Source organism: Ursus americanus, chromosome 3 (assembly GCF_024610735.1).
Source record: "Ursus americanus isolate L20-20 chromosome 3, mUrsAme1.1.p, whole genome shotgun sequence".
Taxonomy (NCBI): Eukaryota; Metazoa; Chordata; class Mammalia; order Carnivora; family Ursidae; genus Ursus; species Ursus americanus.
In genome coordinates this window covers 81914231-81931056 of record NC_142129.1, presented here as the reverse complement: position 1 = coordinate 81931056, position 16826 = coordinate 81914231, and the positions used below count along the sequence as shown (strand labels likewise).

Here is a 16826-nt window from a genome sequence, read left to right as displayed (position 1 = left end):
CGTTGGCGGTGATATGTTACTTATTTTTAGTCGGTGTGGCAGAGGCTTTAGTTAAACTTATAGCATTTTTTGAAAAATTAGAGAATATTTTCGATGCCACAATTCCAAATAAACCTGGTACCTTTGCTTTGAAACAAGAAGTAAATATTTTAAGGCCTCTTCATTGAACACAGTACCAGCATTGGGCTTAGTGCAGCATTTCATTCAGCACGCTGGATGGGATGATTGTTTTTTGGGCTTTTCTGAGAATTTTTATCATGCATCATTTAAATTTCCCTGGGTGCTATTGTGATATTGCCTTCTTTGTAAATATGGCTGGTTGATATTCAAGTTTGATGATGAGTTTTCTATCACAGTCCTTTGAATTAAAAATGAGATCCTCCATTCTCCACACATGACTAATGCCCTAGCTAAATCTTTGCCGTGCTCACACCTGATTGCCAGAACTGTTTGGTTAAATACCAATCCCTTTTGAATTGTTAGAAATGCCTGGGCTCCATAAGCAATTCCCATTTAGCCTTTGTGAATAGATATCTGGAATAAAAGAGGTTCAAGCATGAACACATCATGTAACTCCCACAGTACCATTACTGTCAGGAACCTTTGAATTAAAATATGTTTCATTTCGGTGCAAGTCACTTAAGATAAATTAGCCAGGAAAAGCATAATGAGTTGCTTTGCAAAAATGCTATTTTAGTTGCGTACCTTCAAGCAGACCGCAGCCTAAACTCTGTAACACAGACAGAATTGCAAATAAACTCTCTATCGCAGAGCATTATCAAGATGGGTGTGGGGAAAGAACAGGAACAAAAAGTGGCCATCACAATGGCGAGATGGCACTAAAATAAGACCACTCCCCAACCCCAAAATGGGGGAAAGAACAAGCAGATTTGTTGTAGCCAGGGGAGCAATATCCGTCTGTCTGTCTGTCTGTCTGTCTATCTATCTATCTTTATTTGTTCTTATTTTTTAACAAGATTTACTTACTTATCTGAGAGAGAGAGAATGAGCAAGGGAGTGGCAGAGGGAGAGAAGGGAGAGAATCCCAAGCCGACTCTGCACTGAGAGCGGAGCCTGACCCAGGGCTCCATCCCCGACCCACGAGATCACGACCTGAGTCGAAACTCAGAGCTGGACTCTCAACCGACCGAGCCACCCAGATGCCCCTGTCTCTTTATTTAAAGAGGATTCTATAAGGATAAGAACTTCAAATGTAGTGAAGGCAAAGACTTCCCTCTCCCCTTTGTTTACAGTGGTCTTTGAAAGTATGGATTTTGGGCAGTGGAACAAGTTTGCCTCACTGGTATGACTTTCACATTTCACAGAAGAATCATGAACGACAGGACCAAATTAGTGTGTTTTAGAGGCAGTGTTTGCAACATTTTTCTTCAGGTCTCTCAATGGTTTCCCTTCCCATAAGGCAATGGGCACAGCCTGAAGTCGAGCAGCTTACTGGAGACCACTGTATCCAAGCCAGTGGCAGAGATGGGACCAATTACTGTTTTCCCAGCAGTTCCCACCCATGACTGAAACCTCATGGCACGGTATTAAGTCGTAGAACTAAAACAAAAGTTCCAACGAAGTTATAATACAGTCTTCATTTTTAGCTAGACTCTCCTCTGAGCTTCATACTCGCGTATCCACTTGAGTACTACCCGTCTGCACCTGGAGGTCCACCGGACAGCTCCAATTCAACGGCAGCCAACTGCAATTACCATCCTTCTCCCAAAGTCGTTTTTCCTCTTAATGCCTAACTCTGGTTTACGATACCACCACTCACTGAAGCCAGAAACCTGACGGTCATGTTGAGGGTCATTTCCTGAATGTCTCTACCTCTGTCTCTGGCTTCATTTGTATCCCATTGCTAACTAGTGCAATTCAGGCCTTTACCTGGTTTTCCAATATTCTCCTGTCAGCCTCCCGTCAATATCTTCTTCTCTTTGTCACTAGAGTCATTCTTCTAAGAGACATCTCCACAAATGCTTCATGCCTACTGTTCTCTTTGCCTTCTTCTCCCTATATGCCTGGTGATCTCCTGATCTTCCTCAAGGCCAGCCCAACCACCTTCTTCTCTGGGATTCCTTCCTACACCCTGTCTTCTTCTCAAGCACATGTTTCCATCTCTGTATTCATTTGTCATTGCACCCCACTCTGGTATTTATCACACTTTGCTACAGTTACACTTCTCTGTCTTTCCTCCTGGACTTGGAGCTTCTTCACTCATCAAATGATTTCTAAGCACCTATCATGTGCTGGAGAGTCTACCAGGGAGATAAGATAGAGATAAGTAGTATAGTTTCTGTCTACAACAAATTCTCAGTCTAACTGGAGATAAAGTGGGTAAATAAGATCATTATTCAATATATCTTTGCTATGACTGAGACATTAACAAAGCGCTAAGGGAATAGAAAGGAGAGTCATCTTAATCAGAATGGGTAAGCTGGTAGTTAGGGAGAGCTTTCTGGAGGTGGTGACATCTCAACTGAGTTTTAAAGTATCAGTAAGAATTCCCTGGGTGAAGGAGGAAGAAAATTCACATTCTAGGTAGAGAGAGCAGCATATGCAAAGACTCTGAGACTTGAGACCATGGTATATTTGGGGAACTGTCAGTTTATTCTGCTACTCAGGAGTTCAAGCTTTATTTTTTAAAATATTTATTTATTTATTTATTTGGGGCAGGAGAAGGGCAGAGGGAGAGGGAGAAAATCTCAGACAGATTCCATGCTGAGTGTGGATCCTGACACGGGGCTTGATCTCATGACTCTGAGATCACGACCTGAGCCGAAGCCAAGAGTTGGCTACTCAACTGAATAAGCCACCTCAGTGCCCCCAGGCTTTATTCTAAAATGCAATAGTAAGGCACTGAAAATTTTACTCAGTTGGTAACCTGACCAGGGAAGCAAAGTGATGTTTATAAATCTCCCTGAGGCATTAGTAGGGAGAGTGGACTGGAAAGGAAGTGGGAGACTGAAGAAGGGAGCTGAAGTTGTGAGGTTACCACGTTGTCTATCCAAGTGAGAAACTGGGAGGCTGTGGGGAAGGAGATGGTGGGGCAAATGAGGGCAGGGACTACGTTCCTTTAAATTTCATTCATTCATCTGTCTATCTATCTATCTATCTATCTATCTATCTATCTATCTATCTATCTATCTATGTACTTACTTACTTGAGAGAGTGAGAGAGAGCAGGGAGGGGCAGAGGGAGAAGGAGAGAGAGAATCCTAAGCAGACTCTCCGCAGGGCATAGAGCCCGACAGGGGGCTTGATCCACAACCCTCAGATCCTGACCTGAGCTGAAACCAAGAGTCAGTCAACCAACTGAGCCACCTAGGTAGCCCATGGGACTGAGGGGTTCTTTTTAATGATGCATCTTGTATGGTATGCCTGGTACATATTTATGAATGAATGAAGCATTTATACATGGATTATCTTGAGGAGAAGGGGTTATAAGTACTCTTGACCCCCAAATCAACCCCTGACAGCCACCATTGCCTGAGGACACTTATTTCTTGAGACTCACTCTAAAACAGAGTCATGTGGAGGGCAAAGGAATCTTGTGGTGTCACAGAAGTGGTCACATGTCATCTACATTCTGGTCACATACTTGAGTATAGGAAGACTTAGAAAATTTGATGTTTTCATTCTCTTGTGCATTTCTCATGTTCCCTTTCCCCTACTAACTCATGAGAACTGAAGGAAGAAACATTAGCATGGGAGGGAGAGGTGGTGGGTTGGAAGACTGAAGGGCTGGTTGAGAAGCAGAGGGGTTCAAGGGCTACACAGGGGCCACACTGACATTTCCTGCGCAGGAGTTTCAGGGACGGGGCTCTGGGAAGAGTTGGGGCTACGATTTTTACTGAGAACCCAGGAGCATGGCCTGACCTCTTGGCATGGCAGATTTCCATACTTTTGGCCTTTGATGCAGGGTCTCCTCAGAAGGAGAACAGAACACTTCACCTCTGAGGGAGGATCCTTAGCCTTCATCTAAGACTTCCAGTCCCTCCCAAGCCCCCTCCCCATGACAGGATATTGGAGGATGTAGTCTGCTGATTTCCTGCCTCATTGGAAGCAATGGAAGTTTGGGAATAGTCCAAGATCTTACTAAATTCAGAAAAAAAAAAATTAGTGTGTGTGGGAGGATGCTGGTCAGGTAATAAGATGGAAATGCTGTCCCTATCACAGACTCTGAATCTTACAAAGTGTGCTGAGCAGATTATAAAAGTGGGCCAACGCATTTGGACCTGGTGTCATTGGTAACAAACTCGATGAGGGGCCCACAGACTCAAGACCCCTGTTCCTCTTTGTGAAATGATGGAAATTGTACAAAAGGTTTAATTTTTATTTTCACCCCACTGTTAGTAGTATGCATAGTCATCTTAAATGGGGCTACCTAAATAAATATCGGGTGTGATTCCTTTCACTTTCACCCTTAGTATGTGGATGTATAATGAGACGAGTCTGTCAGCGGCAGAAGAGGGTCCCTGGTTACCTTCTTACCGCATCTGACTTCACTGCAGTTGTCAGGACATGGCCAGCTGAAGAACATCACTTTCCTCCCTCACATGTGAATCAGCTGGGAGAATTAATTTGATAAAATCATTGGGAAATCTGCAGTCCTTTCAGGGATGAAGAAAAAAGACCAGTTGTGATTCTGATACAGTTTTCTCTTTCTATACTTTCTGTTACAGAGTTATCTTCAACTAAGCTACATTATTAAAATGGAACTTCAGAAATCTCCTCCATTTATTGGGGGTGCCTGGGTGGCTCAGTTAAGTGTCCATTTCTTGATATCAGTTCAGGTCTTAATCTCAGGGTCGTGAGTTCAAGCCCTGCTTTGGGCTCCATGCGGGGTGTGAAGCCTATTTAAAGAAAAAAAAAAAAAACCCAAAACTGTTCCACCTGTTCTTAGAGAATTTTTAAAATATCAAGTTCTTGTTAGACTTGAGAGAGAGAGACGGGAGGAGGAGAGGTAAGGGGAGAAAGAAAGAGGGAGGTGGGGAAAGAGGGAGACCCAAAGTTCATGAACATGTGTGTGTTAATTTGTGTGTGTCAAGGAGATGTCAAATTTAGGTAACTAACCAAAGGCATTCTTTTTTTTTTTTTTTTTTTTTTCCTGTGGAAGAAATACTTATATCCATGGACCCTTGGGGCAACTAACAGCCCTACAGCAATGTCTTAGGGACCAGGAATGAGCTAGGACTGCTCTCTCACAAACTGATGGTTGGTTGAGGGGACGGCCGTGGGGTGATGGGCAAAATTGGTGAAGAGGGGAGGGAGGTATAGGCTTCCCATTATAGAATGAAGAAGTCTAGGGATGAAAGGTACAGCTTAGGGAAGAGAGTCTATGGTATTGTAATAGCGTGTATGGTGACAGAAGGCAGGTACACTTGTGAGCATAGCATAATGCGCAGACGTGTGGAATCACTATGTTGTACACCTGAAGCTAATGTAATATTGTATGTCAACTATACTTCTATTGAAAAAAAAGAAAAAAAAAAGAAAGAAAGAAAAAAGACAAGACTGCCTTCTCTCTCTCTCTCTCTCTCTCTCTCTCTCTCTCGGCACAGCAAGTTTTGCATTTCTATTCCCACATTTCCGCTCAATGCATCATGACAGATTTTTCTTTAAGGTCTTACCAAATCCTTAAACTTGCCAGGGGCTCTGCAGGTAAAACTTTTTCTCTTCTTATTGGAAAACCAAGGCAGGGAAAGGTAAAAGTTTCAATCTTTCTTAAGTGGTTAATAGTTCGAGCTGTAGGAAAAAAATGTAAACCCTGTACTGTGCGCATTTTTGTAGCCAAGTGGTAGAGGAAGTATTTGGTTTGGCTCAATGAAATCTTTATAAGAACTCGATTAATCCTGGCTTTCCTTCAGCCCTGAGTCACAGCCCTTCCCGCTCAGGTCTTGCTCCGACATCTCACAAACATGCCTAGTGGGCTGTAATTTTACCTGCCCTCACACCTACCACCACACCACAAGAACCTATTTTGCATGATTACACATGACTAAAATCCTAGGTTATAATTAGGTATGAGGATTTGAGCTCTCTTCAAATTTTATACCAGCAAACAATGGATATCTCTATTCCTCATTTCATGGAAGAATTAGCTGTGGACCATTTTTGTGGCTAATGATCTGAGGTCACAGGGAAGCTCCATCAAATTTTTTACTTAAAAGGCTGGCTTCTCCTGCCGGCTCCAGACCCCTCGTGAGCAGGGAACGTACCTACTGTCCTTGTGTCATCTATACAGTTCCTGACAAGTAGGCCCTTGGTTAATCACGGCTGAGTACGTGGCTTAGGTTTGCTTTTCAGTTAGGGCAGCCGTCTGTATTCTCACGACACAGTGAGTTCAGCTTTCGTGCATCTCCGCAAATCTTAACGCTTTCTTAAAAGACTGCCTTAAGCCCTTCCAGCTACACCATAGCAATTTCAATAGCACTTAGAGGAGGCCAGTGAAGTTTCGGTAATGGTGACCTACAAAAATTGGTGGAGACAGGTAAAGCAATGGGAAACAAATGCTAAAGGACTGAAAGAAAGCGGAATGGAGGCTGAGTGTGAACGAAATCATAAAGTGCCAGGAAAAAAAAAATCTGATTCAGGCTGTTGGCCGCTGCCAGCCACGGGCACCATTACCAGGTGCTCTGACAACAGGGCCCCTGGGCCCTGACGGTCCTGCTGGAGCAAAGGGACAGGCTGATTTTCAACTTGATGGTGACCTTTGATAGGTAATGGCTGTTTTCACAATTAACTTTTGTTAGATATTATTTAATAACCATTACAGTAAAAATGTTTTCTAAGGGGGTTATATTGAGTGTTTTGACTAACCTTCCCCTTCTTCCACGAGGCTTGTGACTGAAACAGATGATACCCGAGCACCTCCTTAGGACCTGGCTCTTGTTATAAACCATTGTGCACGACTGCCTCAGCAAGGCACAGGGCCCCAGCACGTCAGCGGGTTTTTCCAGAGGCAAAGCTTGCAACCCAGTTGGAAACGGAAGCACGTGTTTGAGAGCACCAAAACTCGGCGACTTTTACTTGCCTCAATTAATACATACGTGGAGAACTGTCTGAAACTCTATACTACACTCCAGAAAATAATCACTTAAAAGGAAAACATTCCAACCTCTCTCAAGAGACTTCATCTAAACACGAGTGTGAAATAGCCCTTCTAGATTTACAGAAGGGTCCTTCATCAAGGTTATGCCTGAGCACACACCTGCTGAGAAGGGCCATGAAGGGGAGGGGAACAAGTGGGGAACAAGGAAGTAGGGGCTGCTGCAGAATTCTGAGGGGTTATCTCTTGAGGCGGGTAATGTCCCTATTTCATATTCCCTCTTTAGAAAAGACTTAGTCACAGCTCAGTGTTCAGTCTTTGACTTGGACATACTGCCTGGTGGCTGGGGTGGTGCCTTGGCTGGGCATTCAAATCAGGGGGCTGCCTTTGGTGGAGAGTCAAGAGAAGCTCTCCATTCGGAAGCCCCCATTTCTCATTCCTACTTCTAAAATCCTCTAATTGAAACATGGAAATATATGTAAAATTTAAGGATGATGCAGTGCCAAGTTTGTGGAGGTCAAGTCTAAATTACAATTTGGTATCTTTCCCAGCAAACCTTTTTTTTTCCTTGTCGAATATTACCAATACTAATCTCATACAGAGAATTTTATTAGATTACTTTTTTCTGAATTTCCTTACTCTCCTAGGGCTTTTCAGGGGTGCCGACGTGCCATTCTTCAAGTCCTCTGCTCCCCTGAGCTATGTGTGCTCCTTGATGATCTCTTCCCACCTGTCTAAAATAGCTCTCTTTCTGTGCCCTTTGTCTAGAATCTGCCCTCCACTCTGCAAACAGCTGAATCCTACTCATCTCTTCAGACCCGCCTCAGGTATCACCACATCCAGGAAGCCTTCCATGATCCCACCAGTCTGCGTTGGGTGCCTTTGCTCAGTGTTTCTTTAAAAGCGTTGAGCTTTTACAACATAGCTTTACTATGCTGTAAACACTCTAAGGGCAGAAGCTTAGCCACATGGGATATACCCATACATATCTGTTCAATAGATGGATGTGTGCCTGAAAGACAATAAATTTCAGTTGTTTTTTGACTCTTTGCTCCTTATTGTGTAAACCAAACTCAGATAAGACCTATAAAAATTTTAAATTTGGTTTCATAATCTATGTCAACCAGGTGGGACCATGATCAAATAATATAAAGTATATGTAAGTGCTTTGTAAGCTCTAAACTATACAAATACAATCCTGTATTATTAATTCTCATAGTTATCATTGTCATTGCAATGGCAGAGGAGAGAAAAAATGAAACACTGTGGTAAGCTTTTTATAAGGAAACTAGGAGAGAAGCAGCTGAGCTACTGGGGATATTTAATGGGGGAAATGAGGTGAATGTTTTTCTTAAAACATCATTGAGAAGTGAAAAACCAAAAAAAAAAAAATCTGTTGGTTTGGTAAGTTCTGCATTTTGGAATTCCTATAGGATGTTGATGCTATTTTTCTATTTTTATTCTAGGATTTTTAGATAGATAGTTCTTAGAAAAAAGTATCTCATTGAATGCTGGACAGCTAATCCAAACCCCAAGCTAAGACAGAGGGATAACTTCCATTGTGGTGACAGACAAGAATGCAAACAAAGATTTTAAACACAAGCTGGCTGAAGCAAAATATTTTCTATGAAGGAAAAAAATAGCCACAACCCTTTCCACTTTCATATGTCCGTTTGACGGCTCTGGCGAGAAGAAGAGAAATGATCCACCCAAGGAGGAATAGAAAGCTTTCATTGGCAGTTCAGCTAGTGGCTCACCCATTTGCCCAGAAATCACTTATGTTAGGTCACGAAGTCAGTTTCCCTCTTTGATTGAAAAACAACTAAAAGGAAATCAAAGAGGAAACTTTCTCTTGTGGACTCTGTGTTGGCTGCCACTTCCCTTCCCCGGATATAACTGAGAGAAAATGAGGGATTATTATCCTGCAGACCCCTAATCAGATGAGAGCACTGGGCTTTGTTTGATGAGTGCGATGTTGGCACAGGCTAACAATCCCTGGTTTGCCTGAAGGCAACCCACTTGCATATTGCATTTATGTTCACTTTCTGTGCAGACCGGACACTTTAATGGTGTCAGAGTATGAAAAGGCATACCAAGATGGGTGTATCGGTCAGCTGGGATTTTGTGGATAATTTAATGATGGGATTATTTCAGAGGTGTGGGCAGGGTTTGGGAACCAAAGAGGGCTCTTGAGGTTCTGAAGGTGGGAACTGTTACCACCTTTGTCTGGAAGAGCCTGGGAGAGGAAGGAAAGTTTCAGGGGCCTAGTGAGAGCTGGAGCCATGAAAGAGGGCCTGCCTGATGAGAGCTGTCATCACAGAGGGATGGGTGCCACCAGGCCCAGAGCGCGGAGGCCAGGAGCACCAGGGGAAACAAATACCTCTCTTTGGCAGATGGAATAATGTCCCCCCCAAAAGATCTAGTCTCTGGAGTCTATGAATATGTTACCTTACATGGCAAAGGGGCTTTGCAGATGCAACCTTGAGATGGGAGGTTAAGGACCTTGAGATGGAAAGATGATCTATCGTGCATTGTCTGGGTGGCCCCAGTGTAATCATAAAGGTCAAAATCTGAGACAGAGAAGATGTGAGGACAAGAAGCACAGGTGAGAATGGGAAAAGGTGCCCCACTGCTAGTACTGAACATGGAGGAAGGGCCTATAAGCCAAGGAGTGTGGGTGGCTCCAGTAGCTGGAAAGGCAAGGAAACAGATTCTCCCCTAGAGCCCACAGAAGGAACCAGCCTGGCTGGTAAGACCACTTGATTTTAACCCGCTGAAACCACTTTAGAATTCTGACCTCCAGATCTGTAAGATAATACACTGGTGTTGTTTTAAGCCACTACATTTGTTATTTGTTAGAAAACTATTACACTTTCTCTCTTCCTGTCCTCTGATCTTCTGCTATGCTTTTCATCAGCAAAATCCAACAGGAAACCAGAGGGCAAGAGAGTTTGTGTGATGCAGGCAGGGATCAGTTCCCCAGGATACAGAACAGGGAAAGAAGGAAGAGAATGGATCCAGGAGGAGGCAGAACAAAAGAACAGATTTTAAAACAATGAATGAATGAATATGACATTTGAAGGCTGCTGTGGTCCGATTGTTTGTATCTCCTCAAAATTCGTATGTTGAGATCCTAACCCCAAGGTGATGGTATTAGGAGGTGGGGCCTTTTGGAGGTGATTAGGTCATGAGGACAGGGCCCTCATAAAAGAGACCCCAGAGAGATCCCTCACCCTTCCACTATGTGAGGACACAGGGCCAGGAAGCAGGCTCTCACCAGACACCAAATCTGCTGGTGACTTGATCTTCCAGCTTCCACGATGTTGAGGACTAAATTTCTGCTGTTTATAAGCTACCCGGTCTGTGGTATTTTGTGATAGCAGCCTGAACAAAGCGTTTAACAAACAATTCAAGGACAAGACATAAAAATCAGGTGGTGGTAACCATGCCCATATTGGAGAAGCTAGTTTTGGAAACCTTTATTTGTTTAAATGTTTCTTTTCTTTCTTTCTTTAAAAAAAAAAATATTTGAGCGAGAGAAAGAGTGAGAGTGAGCAAGCACAAACGGGGCGGCAGGGGGAGAGGGAGAAGCAGACCCCCCCACGCTGAGCAGGGAGCCTGACACCGGGCTCAAACCCAGGACCCTGAGATCATGACCTGAGCTGAAATCAAGGGTCAGATGCTTAATCAACTGAACCACCCAGGTGCCCCTGTTTAAATATTTCGCTTATATATATAGTTTCTTAAGACAGCATGATAGAAAGACAAAGGTTACAGAGCTGAATGTGCTTTTCAAAACCGCTCAAGACTCCAGAGCCGCCTTCGCACCGAGTGCCTTCCAGCCCCTTCAGTTCTACTTCCATTCTGTCCCAGCAGCAACTGGCCATTTCCTCTCTCTCCTCCCCGCATTTTCCATTCCTCACTTCTCTCTTCCTTTGGTCCATATGGTTGCCAAAGCATCTTTTAAAGCTCACCTCCGTGTTGGTCTCTCTCCCCTTCAAACGCCTCTCCACCTCTTGAACCGGATCCAAGCTCCTTGACCCAATGTGAAGATCATGCAGGACCTTGTCTCCTCACCCTTCCAGCTTATCCCCACCACTCTCCTCTGTTTCACCTGGCCGGCTTCTCATTTCTTCCTTCTTCATTGCGTTTTCTCATGCCTGCCTTTTTGTTCTTGCCCTCACCCCTGCTCGTCATTCTTACCATTCCCCTGCCCCTCCAATCTCATCTTGCAATCACGCCTGTTCTTCAAGGTTCCTCTCAAATCCTCCAAGAAGCCATCCCCAGTCACTCCAGGGGAAAGCTGCCCTCCTTTCTCTCAGCTCTTCTGTGGTTTAGCTACACCTCTCTTATACTACTTATTGCAGCCTTGCCTTTTGTTCTAGTTATTGTGTATTTATTCACCCCACTACCATTTCCCACTTCTGCACTTACTGAATTATAAACTCCTGGAAAGAGGGATTGTATCTTTGTACCTTCTAGTAATAGCTAACACATTGCCTTAAAAATAATAGATAAAACAAAAAACTTACCGGTAGTGGGGACAGAAATTGTTACTGTGTAAGACATAAAATGATTAATGGAGGAGAGAGAGTCTTCGGAGGCAGTTGAGGATGTGTGGGGATTGAAAGAGAGAGGGCTCTGAGGTCAGAGTGCTTTGCAAGCATCTGGGCCTTGCTCACTATCGTTTTTCTACTGTTGACTGAGGTGCCTTGCACAGGATAAAAGTTTCATAAGCATTTCTTTACTGAGTGAATAAATGCTAGCTACTTCCTTTCAGCCAAGGCTAACCTTGAATTCCATGAGAAGGACTTCTGTTATAATATGAAGGTGAAGAAGTGTATAAAAGTAAAAACACACCATCTTCCAACTTGCAGTAAGAAATAAGCTTAGAAATAGCAATGCTTCCCAGCTGAAGAAGACTCAGCCACAAGATGGAGGCATCTCTTTTCTTTTTGGTTTAACCATACCTTTGTTGCCATAACTGGACAAATACAGACATATTAATTTTTGTATTTCCTGAGTCCTGTGAGAAGCACTGGGAAATACATTCATTATGGGACTTAAAATTATCCTTCCCAGTGTATAGCTTGAGGGCAAAGATCACATTTTACTCTTCTAGAATATCCTCTGTAGCAGCTAGCACAATACTCTGTGTGTGTGTGTGTGTGAGAGAGAGAGAGAGAGAGAGAGAGAACAAGAGAGAGAATGGTTGGTCGATTGGTTTGGGGGTAAAGAAAATAAAGGAAGCCACCCACTAAAGCATACTTGGGGCACTGAGGGCAAGGAGCCCACATTATTAATCTTTTATTTCTCACTTCTATTATCTTACTTTAAGATGAAGACTCTGTACTTCAGGGAGGAAAAGGGATTTGTGAAAGGCCACAAAGCTTACAGGAGGAGGTGACAAGACACAGAATCTCTAATGCCCAAACCCAGAACTCCTCACTCTTTCTGAGGTTGCTTTCACATTGTTGAGCTGGGGAGAAAGATACAAGAGTAGGTTTTTACTTAGTTCAGAATTCAAAGTTCCATCTACATGAAGGTGTAAAAGATGTTTGTGATTTATCATTAACCTTTGGGATATTGTTTAAGAATACACACACATAATCAGGTGTCACAAATAGCTTTGAGGTCCAGGCTCATTCAAGTATGAGTAGAATGAGAAGGAAGGTATGATCCAAGGTGAAATGAGAATCCCTACAACTGTGAATAAATCTGGGTAGGACTTTGTGGTTCTGAATTTCCCTGATCATTTCAACAACTTTCTCCTTGAATACATGTTATTTCTGTAGTGTCAAAGTTTCAGATCAACAGAATAATGGGTGTCCTTGTGTCCAATTTTAAAATGCACAAGGAGTATGTCTATAGGGCAGAAAAACTCCCATCTCCTGGGTCGGCTATATTTGTTTGTTCATAATGAAAAAAACACTCTTTCTTAATAGCTTAATTTTAAGAGAGTCCTCCAGAGGGTCTTTACTCATTGCCGCAATCTTCAATTGTACTGGCAGGGAATGTGTGGATTACAATAATTTTTCTATTGATATGCTAACACTGAATACATAGAAAGTTAGAGAAGCATTGTATCACTATCATTTTGATGCACAAAATAAACATTATCCACTTTATTTTCTTTTACTATTTAAAGTCACATTTTAATTACTTAAATTTTACAAGTAGGAATGTAGCCGAGTGTCTAAAAATCTTGTTTCTGTTCAAGTTAATTCAGATTGTCCATCCATGCATGAGAACAGCTGAGCTATGAAATCGGGCAGCATGTTTTTTGGCAATAATGAGGAGATAATATTCCTTAGAAGTATTTAAGTGACATCACTATTGATAGGTTAATTGGAAATAAAAATGTAAAGCTTTCTTAAATCACTAGAATAAAAAGCCTCTGGTTTATTGTAGCTTCGAAATGCACTTTTTGAACTCTCCCCACTTTGCAGTTTAGGTTAATAACTGTCTGATTAATGTAACTGTGGCTAGTCTCAGAGTTTCACGTACATCGCATGGCAAATCAGCCACTTTCCAAAGGAGACTTTCCTACTTAAATCTTGATTCACAGTCATTTTGTTCCCTCTACTCCTTTCCCAAATGACTTGAGAAATTACTCTGGTGTCCAGGGAAATGCATGGAATGTTGGCTGGAGAAAAGACATGCAGTTTGATGTGAGGTCATGACACGCGACTTGAGTTGGGACTCTGGTATATGAGACACCCTCCCTGTTCAAAGACTGGAGTACCCCTTGCTACAATTTAGTGAGTTTCATAACCAATGATTTTGACAAAGATAGCTAAAATGACATTACTCTACCATGTATCCTACCTAGACTCAAATTATCTTCAGTTCTCTGTGTGAACACTCACACTTAGTTGACTATACACAAGCATTTAGATTTTTCTCCCTTTCCTAACCTCTCAACTACCCAGGAGCTTATGATGCAGTTGTGAACCACCCAGATGAAAAAGTTGACCCTTCACTCACTGTAATTAGCACTTACTGAGCACAGGTTTGTTTTTTTGTTTTTTTTAAAGGTTTTATTTATTTATTTGACAGAGAGAGAGAGAGAGACAGACAGACAGCGAGAGAGGGAACACAAGCAGGGGGAGTGGGAGAGGAAGAAGCAGGCTCTCAGCTGAGCAGGGAGCCGGATGCGGGACTCAATCCCAGGACTCTGGGATCACGCCCTGAGCCGAAGGCAGACACTTAACGACTGAGACACCCAGGTGCCCCACTGAGCACAATTTTATGACAGATATTATCCAGGCACGTTAGAAGCATTAGCTCATTTAATTCTCAAACAAACAAATGTGCAAACATACTCTCTAAACTAGAGACAAGAAAGAAAAATTCAAATTAACTTTGGGAAGTGAAATTCTAACTCGGATAGAGATACAGATATCTGAGTTCGATATCTATATCTATATATAGTATCTGGGTTAGTGATCTATATCTATACCTATACCTATATCTATACCTATACCTATATCTATACCTATACCTATATCTATACCTATACCTATATCTATACCTATACCTATATCTATACCTACACCTATATCTATACCTATATCATCTATATCTATGTCATCTGTCTGTATCTGTATAGATCTAGATCTATATTTTACTGGCAGCCAGCCAACTAACTTATGAATAATGCATACAGTGGGTGCCATGGGTACCAAGATATCAAGTTAGTCTCCACATGGTTAGTTACTTTGAGCTGTTCCACACCACTGACTGTGCCCCTTAATCTGGGCTAGCAGGTACCTCTCACGCTTGGTGTGGGCGGACATCCAAGAATGACTTGGATCCACTTAATCATGCTTCCCTGATCCTTCCACTTCCTTCAGTGTATTTTCTGGTTTTCTGTCCCTGGTTCTTGCCTTGGACGATGACCCTCATCATCTCTTCCATTCAGTTTCTTACTCTTCCAGGTATCTGGATATCTGGATATCTCTGGATATCTCTAGTGTGGCCTCTCAAACCCGCCTGAGTTCACCATTTTACCACTACTTTTCAAGGCTGACCCCTTCTATATTGTCTCTGTATGATTGTGCATTGTTTCTGGTGTGATGCTCTCTCGTCATTTTACAAATATGGGCCACTTATCACCAAAGAGACTGAGTATAAATGCGTGAATGGAAACTTTCAAATTCATCATCATTCTAGAAAAACAATTCTGCAGGCTTGTCCTGCTGGAGAATCTTTGTGGTTTCTAATCACCTTGTTTTCCAAGGATACCACATGGCTACTGTCACCTGTTTGACTGAAGTGTTTCTAGTCACTGAGGTATAAATGCGTGATTGATTTAGTTTTCCAATAACTGCTACCAGCTGTGCTCTGTTGACCTCCCTCCATCCCCTTCCCTCTGGGTAGTATTCCAATTCCATTATCTTTCAACACTTGCAGCTATTAAAAAAGCATAGTGCAGTTAGCACTGCAATCTTACTTTCAATTAAAAGCTCCCCTTCCCACCGCAGGTTGGCTGAAGGCTTGAACCACTTACATGGGGAAAGAGTCTTCTTCCCTCTCTCCCAACCCCTCCCTCCTTCGCCTCTCAATCTGCTAGAGAAGCCCTAGCAGGTAGGTAGTGAAGAGGACCAACATTCATGAGCCATTGAGAGTTACTGGTGGACAGTCTGCCTTCCTTCTTTGTTACTGTTCTAGGTGGCGGTTCTCAATACATGCTCCCTTTGTGCCAGGGACCATCTTAGGTGCTGGGGATATTAGAGAATGAAGGAACATAAGATTTCTGACCTCAGGGAATTCAAAGTCAGTGGACATCCAAATGCTTCCTCTCTCCTAAGGACGCTTTGGGTCACTTCTTTGGAAGACCTGATGTGGAGTTTCTCTCTATGTTGGGAGACACAGATGAGGTTGGTCTCTTCTTCCATTCGGCACTATGGGTAATGTAACCTACAACCTCTTTCATCAGGGGTCCTTTTGGCCAGAAAATATCCCAACAGAAAGGTGGTTTAAGCCCCAAAGCACCTTCTGTAGTGTTGACTCAACCCATGGGGAATGGCGGGAATGCAGACTTCCATAGAACTCCTCTTCTTGTTTTCTCTCTTTCTTCTTTCTCTTCCTTCCCCAAGCTCATCTACTAATTTAATAGCTCGGCCCATTCTGGATAAGAAACAATCATCAGCCTCCCTTGAGGTAGAAGGCAAGGATGGGTCAAACATTCCCAATCCTGTAGGAGGGGAACAGGGCAAAGTTCTAATACATCTTTCCCTCATGGGGGATGAGGTGGGGCGGAGGGATGGTTAATGCCTCCCAAACTCTGTTTTCTCCCAAAGAGAAACTTATACTTCTACTCGGCATTGGGAGAGTGCAGGCCAGGACAAATCAGTAGGACTAGTTCTGTGAAACAGCAGCTCCCAGCAGGCCACCAAGGAAGTGACTGGTCTCGCTATTGCTACCTCCCTAAATCAGGCTGCGATTCTGCACCATCATACTGCGTGGAGAGGAACAGCAGAATAAAAACAGGGAGGGGAATGAAGCAGGGGGATTATCTATTAGTTTTGCTCATCATTCTCACTCTGGATAATTGAAAAGTGACCTTGTTTGCATTTCTCCATTAAGTCTTAAGGGCCAAGTTTTCTGAAAAAAGTGGGTTCCTGACTACATTGTGCAGAAATGTGTTATTATTATATTTTCTTCTAAAGGTTTCAGTAGGTTGTTTTTCACACTCGGTCTTTAATCCACCTGGAACTGATTTTTCTGTGGGGTGTGAAGTAGAGATTCATTTTTATCTGTATGGATAG

General features: G+C 42.8%; 1 protein-coding gene across 9 annotated transcripts in view; it reads right to left on the bottom strand.

The window, feature by feature from the left end:
• Positions 1–16826, bottom strand: part of MAGI2 (membrane associated guanylate kinase, WW and PDZ domain containing 2) — a 1265804-nt gene that overhangs the window by 58725 nt on the left and 1190253 nt on the right. The gene's annotated exons all lie outside the window — the stretch shown is intronic.